The 12,838-nt window shown below is 28.0% G+C and overlaps 1 protein-coding gene across 1 annotated transcript in view; it reads left to right on the top strand.

Moving 5' to 3' along the window:
• The first annotated feature begins 11,913 nt into the window (after nt 1–11,913).
• The window catches only part of LOC108775597 (allatostatin-A receptor), a 36,354-nt gene continuing 35,429 nt past the window's right edge, over nt 11,914–12,838 (top strand). The window contains exon 1 of the mRNA XM_018542014.1: nt 11,914–11,989. The gene's annotated coding sequence lies outside the window, so the exon portion shown is untranslated. The remainder of the gene's footprint in view (nt 11,990–12,838) is intronic.

Below are 12,838 nucleotides of genomic sequence, written 5' to 3'. Positions count from 1 at the left end.
AAACACATAAACTAATACGAATGCATAATAGAATATGTGATAGTTAAAAAAAATATAAATGCAGGAAAAACTCGACTATGATGTAAATAACAAGCTTTTTAAAAGTACATGTATGTATGGCTTTCATATTTTTTGTTTTTAGTAAATAAGCAAGATTTATTTTTACAAAATATGTGTATATGTGTTTTTTAATTTAAAATATAATTTTCTTTATTTTTTCTCATAATTAAACGGATTAATGTTTTAAGAAGAATATCGAGTATGGTCGATGTAACCTTTTAAAAATATTCAGACAGATTTATCGAGGAGTACGTCGAACTCAGCGCGATAAAGTCGCGTTAATTGGGTGAAACGTAGTGCAACACATAGAACACGAGCTTAGTTATGGAACAAAAGCCTTCAGTAGAAAGAGAAAAAAGTTAATACTAGTGTAACCAACGGCGGGCGGGTCATTGTCAACCTACACAGCTCCGACGTAGAAAGACTAACGATGTATGAAACATGTCAAGCTAGGCGAAACTCGTGTGAAAAACATCGCCGTTCTAATAGTGATAAAATATCGCGACTTAGGTATAGGAGACATGCGTCGGTGGATACGAGGTGGAGTAATCTGTTTATGATGCGGATTTTATCAACTTAAGCTCAAGAATAACGCAATCTACTCTTGATCACGTATTTATTTTCCATGCGCTGCTGCGCCGATATATCTCTTACAGCGAATTGGACGCATTAAGCGCATTAAGCTGCACATTAAAACTGTTGTACGCTGATTAAGACTCCTGACCTCTCATCAGATTGATGACGTTATAGGCGAGAAAAAACACATAATAAAAATCCTCTTGGAAAATATATTAAAATAAAAAACATTTTTCAATAAAATAATATTTGCATTTGACAGAGTATATGTATACTTCTTTCAATTCGACAGCTTGTCATATAACTCATTTCGCGTTTTTTTGTTAGATATAATTCCATTTTGAATATGATTTATTGATTACCGGAACACAACAAAAGTTGTGTTTTTAGTATGTTTTAAAAATTTTATAAATTTGTTTTATCGATTGCAAACGTTATTTTTATTAAAAAATACGTTTTAATATAGTTTACAAAAATTTTGTAATGTATTTGTCTCACTTTTGATGTCACAATCTAAGATGGCTGCAGTAAATAGACAATTTAGCAGTCAATTTGATTGTAAGTATAAAAATAAAAATATATATATTTTTATTATTCTATATAAAATATACATGTCATCTAATAGCATAATAAAGTGTGTTGAGGATTTCGGAATTTATTATTATCATTCTTTATTTATATTAAATATATTTTTATATCTTCACGTATGACAGTTTTAATATACCTACTTTAATGTATGCGCACTGAGTGCATCTAGTCTAATTTGCTTTTACGCTCTCTGATTTAATCAACATTTTCGGGGAAATTTTTATTTTTTGCCTGCCTTTTACATCGCCATTTTATAGCACAGAATATATAAAAGTTAATAAAATAGTCTGTACAATTTATATTTATATTGTATTATTTATTAAATAGCTCACATGTTTAAACCCTCATATTTTTTTATTTCTCTTCGAAAAATATTAATTGCGTGTGATTACAGTAAAGAAAATTATATTTTAATTCAACAAATACATATACATATATTTTGGGAAAATGAAACTCACTTTTTGTTAAAAATAAAAAACAAAAATCAACAGTTATGTATTTTTGAGGAGCTTGTTATTTACATCGCAGTTTCGAATATATATATTCTATACTTTATATGTTTTTTTCTGTAATTATTACGTACTGTTACAGTGACTTTGAAACTGTACTTAATTTCTTAAAAAAAAAAAAAACTATGAGCTACATTTATTAGTTGAAAAAACAAAATATTCAAGTGGAATTAAAATATTCTTTTTAAGTCCAAAGCTGTATAAGAGAGATAATTCTTTATTCGATTCTAGTCTTTCCGGAAAATATGTTAAAGCTTCAATAGCTTTTTAATCATAAATGTGCAAAAAGTGGGATGCTTCAGGTAAATTAACCTTTTGAGATGAAAATAATAAATAACAAAAGTTTGTTTAATTATAACTAATTAATTTCGAACAGATTTCAGCATAATTTAATTTATATGCTAATCAATAATACTAACAAAAATTGAAGAATTATGACAAATAATAATTTTCTTCGATATTCTTCTTAACTCAAAATTTTGCTATAAATTTCTATAATATATATACTTTTTTTTTTTAAACGATTTAATTCGTTAAAACTGAGTTATCATTGTTTGTAAAAAATTATATAAAATTTCTAAATCTACAGAATTAAAAGACAGAAAATTTATTTTAGAGAGTGATTTAGTTGAAATTGTACAGTGAGTTCAACAAACTCACGTTGCTTAATATATTACGGCCACCAGAAATGGAGAGAGTAAATCTCTCTCAAGTATCTCTCTGCATTCTATAAACGGTTTTTGTGCTTCTAATAAAAAGTTGAACGATGAGAAGCAATCGATAAAGTGATATCCTTATACAGTAGTTACGATCGGGAGATTATGGATGTTTTATCAATAAAATGTAATCGGATTTTAACTCGTTGCGATGTTGTAACTATATGATTGTTAAGTTTTAAAACTACTGCAACGAAAACAATGAAACGCAAAACAGTGTTTTTAAAGTAATAAAGCTAAACAGAATACTCAAGCAAGATTATCGTTAAATATTTGTAGTTATAGAAACCAACAACAATATAAATGTCATGTATGTAATTAAAACTGAAATTGCAACTATCTAAAATGAATTATGTGAATAGGTATAACAATATTTAGGCCCGGATGTTAGGCCGAAACGTATAGTATTTTATATATGACATTTTTTTGATTGTTAACGAGAATATATATTGTTTTTTGTGATTTCGCATTGATAACAGCGAGTTTACTCTCATTAGCCTATTTATTCTTTGTATTTGAAATTTTCGAGAGTCGATTTTTATATTTAATTTTTACAATATTTAAGAACAAGATTTCTTGTAATATCGGAATTCACTTCAGAGATGAAATATTGGATAAAAGACTTAACAAAAGTATGTCGAGGCATCGATAATTTCAAGTTATAAACGGCTGAAAAGATTTACGGCATTTCATAAATTAAATTTCAAGCCGATAACAGCATCATTTTAATTCTTTGTCAATTGAACATAAGAAATTTTGAATTATTTGCAACGATATTACATAGCTCGCAGAAGTCACGAATTCAATCCAAAGAACACTCAATATAGCAGGTTATCAACTGCACGAGTTTCCGCCGCGTTTTCTCATAAGTGAATCCTCAACGAGAAAAGGGAGATACGTATCTTTGTCGTACCAATGCATATATTTCGCGGAGACACGTGCAGCATGTACCAGCCACTTTCATCGACTTTCTGATCGTAGCTACGAATATCGATTAACATTCCGTTCTCGTCGAAGACACAGTAGTTTTGTCATGTAATTTCTTTGTCCTCCCTTAGTCTCTTGAAATCTTGTTTGCAATACAGATTTTGCCTGAAAGATCTACAGTACTTAGGGCCGCAAAATCAACACATCCATATGCGTACACAGCTGCACGTTATGGTAAACGTGCACAGAATGGAGCGCAAGTGCAGTTTCTGTAGCTTAATGATCGCTATCATCGTTAAGAGGCTGACTCTGATAACAGTGCACGCAGTTATATCATACTTAATAAAGAATTTTACGTATATACGATGGACTAATATATAGTAAACCTCGCTGCAAGCGACCCCACGTAACATTCATAAGATTAAAAATACAAAGCGGATGAATTCCGCTATATGTAATAAGTAAAAAATGAAGGTGAATGGGAGAAACTGAATTATCTCACGTATACGAAAACAATGTTAAATTTTTTATAGATACTATTCATAGATTAGCTTTATTAAATGTTAATAAAATTCAATTTAATTTTGTGTATTCAAAGAAATACATGCGAAGTACGCAGGAATGAATGAATACACAAATGGTGAAGTACTATAGCAACACTGCTGTTATTAATTCTATCAGAACTGTTTAAGTTCTAGATTGACAAAATATGATAGAACAATATATACATATAATGCAGAATTTACATATTAAGTATTAAAATACATAGAATAAGACAATACAATACTCGTAAGTAAAAACTAATAAAGAGAAACAGGACTACGAGCCAATAAATTCTTTAAAATTTTTAATTATTCTAATATATTGCGAAGAATATCACGTAATTTTGGCATTTCGTCCCGGCTTCCACTATACTAGACTCATCAGTAAGGTATTGTAGTGAAAGCCTACCTTAAGTAAGATTACAATGAAATTATTTAATTAATAATGTTTTAATGATAATTGACTGTCGAATTGCACGAAAGAAAGATGAGGAGAAGAAAAAGTGGATACAAGAATATTAAAATACTTGGTGGCAATGTAAGAAAAAGCGGCTTTGAATTTGAGAGCGACGCAGAGAAAAAGTCATGATAAAGGGTGTCTGGGGTGCAACAAGAATGGAAGTCGGAGTTAAAGCATAGAAGGTTACGTAGATATAGAGGAATGCTAGAACGTAGAAGGCGATAAACAAGACAACATAAATGGAGAAAGAAGCGCTGTCGGATTTTTAACCAACTAGAACTTAGAAATAGTGAAATATTATTGTAAAGTCGTTCACGTGTTATTTACACAGAAAGAACAATTTAGTTAAAGTATATAAAAATCAAGTAAATACAGATTTTAAAATAAAAGTACAAATACAGATCTGAAAATAAATATATTAAATTACCAAAATAATTATACAGAACGTTTAAAGATTGATGGCAATGCTACAGAATATCTTAACTTTTCAGCAATCAGCTTGACGTTCAATAAAATTATCTAGTAATAATTGTGAACATTTGAAACTTAAGAATTTATTTTACCATTTTTCGCGATAAAAATAATATATAAGAATTTCTCTCTCTCTCTCTCTCTCTTTGTATAACTTTTAGTTGATAGCTCAAGAAATTTTTCTCTCCATAATTAAAAGAATTCGATATCATCTGTTCATTAAAGTAACAGCGAAATCTTTTTATTATATTCTCAAGTGTCAAAAGTTATGGTAATTTAATTCACTTAATTCTCTAATAAATGAACATCGATCTTATTTCTTAATTAAATAAAGTAAGCAATTTTTTTCTTCTCGTTAAAATATCCTTTACGTCCTTTGGTTTCGTCGCAACCGACCTTCTAACAATGCGAATAAAACAGCAAGGTTGCTTCTATGAACGGTGAAGATTTTCTATTTTTATCTCGTATTTTTCGCCCATAATTTTTGCAAAAAAATTATTAAGTGTGAAAGATTCATTCTTCTTACTCAATGCATAAAAGGAAATTTTAATCTATTTTTTTCTGTGGAACATACGAATTATAAATTATTATTTGAGATGTACAATATAAGAAAGTAAAGTATCTTTTATATCGTTAATGAAAATCTTTTCTTTTAATTGTAATATTAATCATACAATAATATTCCAGTTTTGCATTTAATATTATCATAATCTCATAAATCGTATCGTATTTATCGCATGTAACAGAATGAAGCGCTCATACAACATTCTATAACGATCTATCATTATTTTTCCAACGAAATTTTAAACGCACATGATAGTGTAGAACTTATAAAAAATTGGTATGTGTTCAGCATTATACATATTCTTTCAATGTGCACGTCATCACTATTACGCATTCAGTGATAACACGTAATCTTCAGACGAAAAAAGTGAAAAGAAGCTTGGATTATCGTCACGTTACACTGAACGGACAGCTTTATTATGAACACGGTTCTTCTTTTCAGTGGAACGCGTTCAGGCGCAATGATGGACGTTTGGAGATTTGTTGTGTCTCTTGCAATCTTTCTTTTTTTTAGTTTTAATGTTGATGGTAAATAAAATTCCGTTAATTCGATCAACTATATTAGCTGTATCATTTTGTAACGTACTTGTGATATAAAAGCAATTTTTCCCGAGGCTTTATTTCTCGTAAAACGCTATACAATTGGAATTTTTTGCAGCATGTTTCTGAACAAATACTCAACAGGAAGACATGTGAAAGCTCTTTTTAAAACTCAATCTATTTCAATATTCGAAAAAAAACCGATTTTCTTCAAAGGGATGTTGCATCCCCTAAAAGTGCGATGGTTCTTTATAAAAATACATGACTCTTATTTTTATTTTATGTTAGAAAATAATTAATATATTTAAAGCTCATTAAAATTGGAGGACACACTTCCACAGATTTCCTTGTTAATAAATTTCTTTTTAAAAAAGAGTTATCTGTATAAAAATTTGATTAATTGAGATAAATACAATATTTTAATCGCAGGTTAGTTTTTATCAAGATAAAGTTGTTTTGAAATTAACCAGGTTTCGTTGTGCATTTATATTCCTGAACGTTAATTTCTCGACTGGAATTATGCATGACGATAAATAACCGAATAAGTACTGCGATCCTTTTTGGAGTAATTGTAGTCTTTAATGGCGACATTGCATGCTTTTCTCTGTCTTCGTAAAAATATATTTTTCTTTCTACATTGTTAGCAAGGTCAACAACATGATAATTACTTTAGGAAACGAATTGTCGAATGTAGGGCAGAACGGATCGCAATGAAATTCATTAATCTCACATACTTACTCTTTTAATCTTGTTGTTTGCACATGTAACAAGAATTGTAATTTCAAATAGCACATGTGTTATTTCTCTATCGATTTTTCCTCTTTTATGTTGTCACACACACAATACACATGTGTGAATTCCGAAAATCTTTTACCTTCAATTTTTTTTACTTTATAAAATTAATCTTTTGTTAATTAAAATTTCACTACACATTAGATATTTTGTAAGAAAGTATTTCAATTTTTACTAATAAGATATAGTTATTTTAAATTTAATAAAAGAACTATTTTCCAATGTTTTTACAATTTATAAAATAGAAGACTATTTTTAAAGAATAAAAGTAATAAATAAATAAAAGATTATTTTTTTAATTAATTTCTGCAATTAATGAAATAAAAGATTATTTGAAATGCTATACAAAACAAGATTCTATTATACATTTACTAACATTTTTTTAATGACAGAGTATATTAACACAAAATGATACGCTTATAATGTAAGTAGCATAACATTTATTTAGAAAGTGATTCATCTTGCAATTAACAAATGTTTGTTTTACTAATTTATTGCATAGTTCGCGTTTACGAGCTGTGTAATAAATTAGTAAAACAAGTGACGAATATCAGTATATTTTATTTCTGTTTGCCATTTCAACTCTTGCTTTTTTAAAATCGTGAAGTAAACATGCAAAACTGCATAATACATATAATTAATTAATTGTTATCCAAGTGCACCCTCATTAGCGACTTCTAGGTACATTCTGTTTCAGTAAAGTAAAAGAAAGAAAGTTCTTTTTTATAAGTTAATGCAAAAATGTATCTTGTATACATACATATATATCTTGAATGCCTTTGTCATAAACTACAAGAAAAAGTTGGAACTCAAACAGTGAATAAGAAAAAAATGAAAATTTAGTTTCTCATTTGCTGCTATTATTAATAAGAATTTTGTTTAAAAATCAGAAAATATTAAATTAAAGATAGTCGTGAAAAGATATATATTCTTTTTGGAGTTTTACAAAATTTTATTTTTCTATACAGAAAGAACAAGTTTATTAAAGTATTTAAAAATTTAGCTAGATACAAATCTGAAAATAATTTTGTTGGATTGTCAAAGTAATGCAGAATGCTGAAGCTGATTGTTAGCATAAAAAATGTTTATATTGTTCATCATGCTTGAATTTCGTATATATAATTATCTGTATAGTCCAAAACAAAATTATTTTAGAGCTGTATCTATCTAATTATTAGATACTTCAACAAAATCGTTTTTTTCCGTGCAAGTAGCTAAATTCAATGATGTAATGCACAATGTGTTATAATAAAGAACTTTTAATTTTATGTGTACAAATTTTTATAAATATTTTGTTAAATAAAACTAAGAATCGATGTTATGTCTATAATTCAATTATTACGCAGAAATATCGGCATGATACAACAAACACGCATAATTCGCTATCGGCAGATCGACTTTAGCCGTTTATCGATTCTTTAACCTACTTTAACCAATGACATCCTATCATACATCCCTTGTTCCAATCTCACATTCGGAAGAGATAATCCTATTTCCGGTCGATCCATGTTGTACTCGCTTATAGGATTGAACGATCGCATTTGCCTTGTAACCGTAATCTGTCACCCGTATCTCTCCGTTATGCTTTCCACATAACATAACGCGAGCTCGTAATAAACACGAAACAAGTACAATTACTGTTGGCCACTGTTGGCTCATATCTGCGTCCTTTTACATGGTACATGTGCGTCAAGCTGCGTATTACATAGAAGAAAAGGATGAGTTTGACGGATATATGCGTTTCGTATTATGCATGTGTGTTGTATTCATGCCTCATAGCCACGAATTCTATCACAAATTCCAAGTTAAACAGACTTTCTAGGAAGCGTCATTATTCCTGGCGTTGATAAATCTTTGTTTCGGATCAAAAGAATGTTCAGAGTTATTAATTTTAACGAATCTTCGCGAGATAGAAAGAGATGAGAGATCGATATGTTCTAGTCCATTTTTATCTTATATCTTCTTATGTTTATTATTATTTTTAGGAAATAATTAAAGCTTTATTTATTATATACATCTTCTGAAAATTTCAACTATTTTTCAAATTCTTTATTTATGTTAAAACTTTTACTTTAAAATTTTTTTTATATATTATTATGTATAATCAATAATTGGAAAAAACTACAAAGCGCTAGATACTATATATATTCCTTCATTATCAAAATTGACCGTAGAGTTCACGAAAAAAACAATTTTAATGAAAGATCTATTTTGCTGGATATATAGATCTAATAACAATTTTATTAAATTGTTGTTACATAATTATGTTGAAAATTATAAAATAATAAGTAATGTTCCAAAAAATTTTGATATTCTAACAATCAGTTTAAATTTCTAATAAAATTATTTTGGTCTTACAAAATTTTCCGATCTTTCAGTAAAATTGTTCTTTCCGTATAGGTAAAATTGACTCAATAGAGGTCAGGAACTCTCCACATGTCAATCTACCCGCGTAATTAATGGCTCGAATTGATTCAATGGTATCAATTGTAGATAATGAAACTCGCACACTAGGCTTTGTTTATAGGTATTTTTTGTATCAAACCGTGAAAATTCCTGTCAGCACGTATGATAACATGTCATAGCTAGAAGTTATCAATCGTATACCTAAGTGCCATATTTTGCTTGCCATGTGATCCTGCGAGTCTGTAAAATTCATCGCAAAAATGGAGGCGTCTATGGGAATCGCAAACACATCAAAGTACTATCGTGATACTATAAAACGTGTTATCTTTTGATTCGTTTCAAAATGCCCCTACAAATCTGTAGACTCTCGATTTTTTCAGACGAATTTATTTGTGTGCCGTTATTATACAATCAAAAATCATATTCAACTCTTGGATAACAATTCGTCCTACAATTCTATACGAAAATGCGAAAACAAAATACTTGATATAAAAGGAAGAAATCGTATGCGCCATATTTTTACATTTATTTTTATATTACGTAAGATTGTAAGCAAGGATGAAAATATCATAATGGTACCGTTTTAATAACAGTTAAACTGCTATTTCTTACAACGCGAAAACTGCATTTATTATGTAACGCTTTTATAAAATATTTATAAAATGTAAAATGTTAATTCAAATATAATATTTCTTTGTGATATTATATCTAATTTTAGTTTAGTTCAGTTTTAATAAAAAAATTTTTAACATTTTTGCAATAAAATAAGAAGTAAATTGTAAACCTTAATTTTTTTTATATTCTTGAAGCTTCTAATGAATTTATTAAAATATTTTAAGATAGTAATAATATTTGCAATTGTTTATTTTTACTTTGTGTCATATAATAACTTATTATGATTTTAATAATATGATTTAATTAAATTGGAAAAAATAAATACGTTTTTTTTTCATCAAGAGTCACTCTTTCGCACTTTATCGATCACTTTAACACTTTTGAAAGTGATATTTTATTCCGCTGTATTAGCATGAAAAGAACCGAAACTAGTGGATATTTCTTTTCCACGTAAATTCGACTTTCCGGATTTTCTCGCTGTAGCATCGAACTGTCTGATCGTATATATTTTACTTTTCTCTAGTTTCTTCCTAAAACGAAACTAAAATGTTAAACTGGATGACTCTATTATTCTTACAACATTCTATATATATTTTCTTCACAAAATAGAATTTAGCCTAAAAAACTTAAACATTAGCATTTTATGTTAAAATCTAGATTTTAATCAATAGCTGTAGATTTTTACATAAAGTTTAAAAAATTCTGATATAAAATATTTAAATACATAATTTTAATGTTTAGAACAAATAAAAAAAAATATATTTAGTTTTTCTAAAAAATTGTAAAATTATAATACTTGATAAATAAACATATAAAAATTTCAATTAATATTTATATAAGTTAATTTAGATCTAAACTATAACGTTACAGATATAATTAATTGCTCTGTCTCTCTCTCTCTCTCTCTCTCTCTCTCTCTCTCTCTCTCTCTCTCTCTCTCTCTCTCTCTCTTGATGCATTGATTTTCCCAATTGTGAGAATATTATTTCGACATATTGATCGCAGCATGTAGAGAAAAAGTTGAAATTATATGACCAGCGTAGATATAATAATTTCTTTTAATATCTCTGCTATTACATGTAGCAAATTTTACTGATTATTTATGGAATTGTTTGCTCACTATAGCATCCATTACGCCATGACGCTAATATCCAATATATGTACCTACTATTGTCAGCATTTATTGTTATAACGCATTTTCAAGTATTTTGAAACATTTTTAAGGCACAATCAACTACACATTTGAGTATGTTGTTTGTTATTTAACATTTTATTTGGCTGTATATACATTTCGAGTTATGGAAAGTTAAATAATAACATGGCATTTTGTTAACGTGGCTCCCTGAACACAAGAGATGGCTGATGACCTCTTTTTCATATCAAAACTATATTATTATAAATCGATCGTAATTTACTGACGACACTGCATAACGTAATCTACGGTTTGTAGTTTACGTTATGCAGTGTCATCATATTTTTATAAAAAGCGCCCTAAATAATAAATGTTTTCTAACTTTGAGTCCAAAATCAATTGAACAACACTTTGACGAATGTAATCGTTGACATTCAAATTTAAATATTGATTATTAACCAAATTATTGTATAAAACGTAAATCGAGTGCCACTTTTTTCCTTATATTTTACCAGCAATAAGTACACAATATTTGGGATCCGTCATATTGTACAACTGGTTAAATAACGTATAAAAGTTTTTGTCTAACAATTTTGCGCTCACTTTTTACTATGTGATTATATAATTTATAAATTTTATGACTTTAACATTTAGAACGAGAAAAAAGAAAGAGACGTACAATTCTTATTCTACTTATATATATATGGTCCTTTTAAGTATAAAATTTAAACCTTTAAAATGAAGAACCTCTCTTTCCTCTCTCTTTAAACCATTACGCGGAATATAACGTATAACACTGTATGCTTTTTCCACAAACTGTTTCAATTAATTTATTTACAATATCTCTAATGTATTATACGTTATTAAAAAAATTATGATTTAATATCATTAAAGATAATAAATTTTTTGTTCTAGAACTTCCAGTGATCAAAATACAATCCCTTATGAGATCAGCAACAACGAAAGCTACATGAACAACGAAACTCTGCTTTACAATGTGTCGTTCAACGAAGATTATATTTTTGACAGAACCGACGTGAAAGTAATCTTCATCACTTTATACACCATCGTATTCGTCTGCTGTTTCTTCGGTGAGTCCTTCGATATTTTTGCGCATTTAATAATTAATTAATTTTTAGGTGACAATTTCACTGTTACTCTGAATATACAATTACGTTATACGCTACTATACAGAAATCTAATACTAATTAATTTAATATTGGCCAATTTAATACTAAAACATAGTAATTAATTATAATATTTATTTTGAATATTATAGAAGTATTGAATAAAAGTGCTTCTAATACGTTAAATAGGAAATAAATTACTATCTTTTAGTATTAAATTGGTCAGCATCAGATTTCTATAAAAACAAATAGAGAAAAAAATATTCTGTTTTAATTCATTTCTGAATGAATGTTATATAGCGTGAAAGTTATTTAAAGTTATTTAAATTGATATCTAGCCAAAAAGTTTTAAAATATTGCTATCTTAATCTATGTGAACAAAAAATATGAAAAGCAATTTTCATATACTATATACTAAATGTTTATTATATATACATATATGTCAACTTGTTTCTAAGTAAATTTTATTTAACTTATATGTATTATTTCAAAAATTCATTCATTGCATTTTAAGTGTCTTTTTTTATATTTATAAAATACTTAATTTAAAGAAATTGCGATGACAACTCTCTACATTTGCACGTTTTAAACGTTAAAGGATTAATCTCACTGTTAATTTACGAGATAGATATTTAATAAACATCTATCTCGAATCGAAGTATAAAACGCAACGTTTCATATAAAATCGAGCTGCAATTCGCAGAACTTATGTCGCTGTTGAGAGAATTTCATTTCCTCGAAGATTTGAACAACCACCGTTGCAAATTACTGCACGAAACCATTAATCAGATAATCGATCGTTTCCATTTTGCA

The sequence above is a fragment of the Cyphomyrmex costatus genome, unplaced genomic scaffold (genome assembly GCF_001594065.2).
Source record: "Cyphomyrmex costatus isolate MS0001 unplaced genomic scaffold, Ccosl1.0 scaffold302, whole genome shotgun sequence".
Classification (NCBI taxonomy): domain Eukaryota; kingdom Metazoa; phylum Arthropoda; class Insecta; order Hymenoptera; family Formicidae; genus Cyphomyrmex; species Cyphomyrmex costatus.
This window is presented reverse-complemented; position numbering and strand designations above follow the sequence as displayed.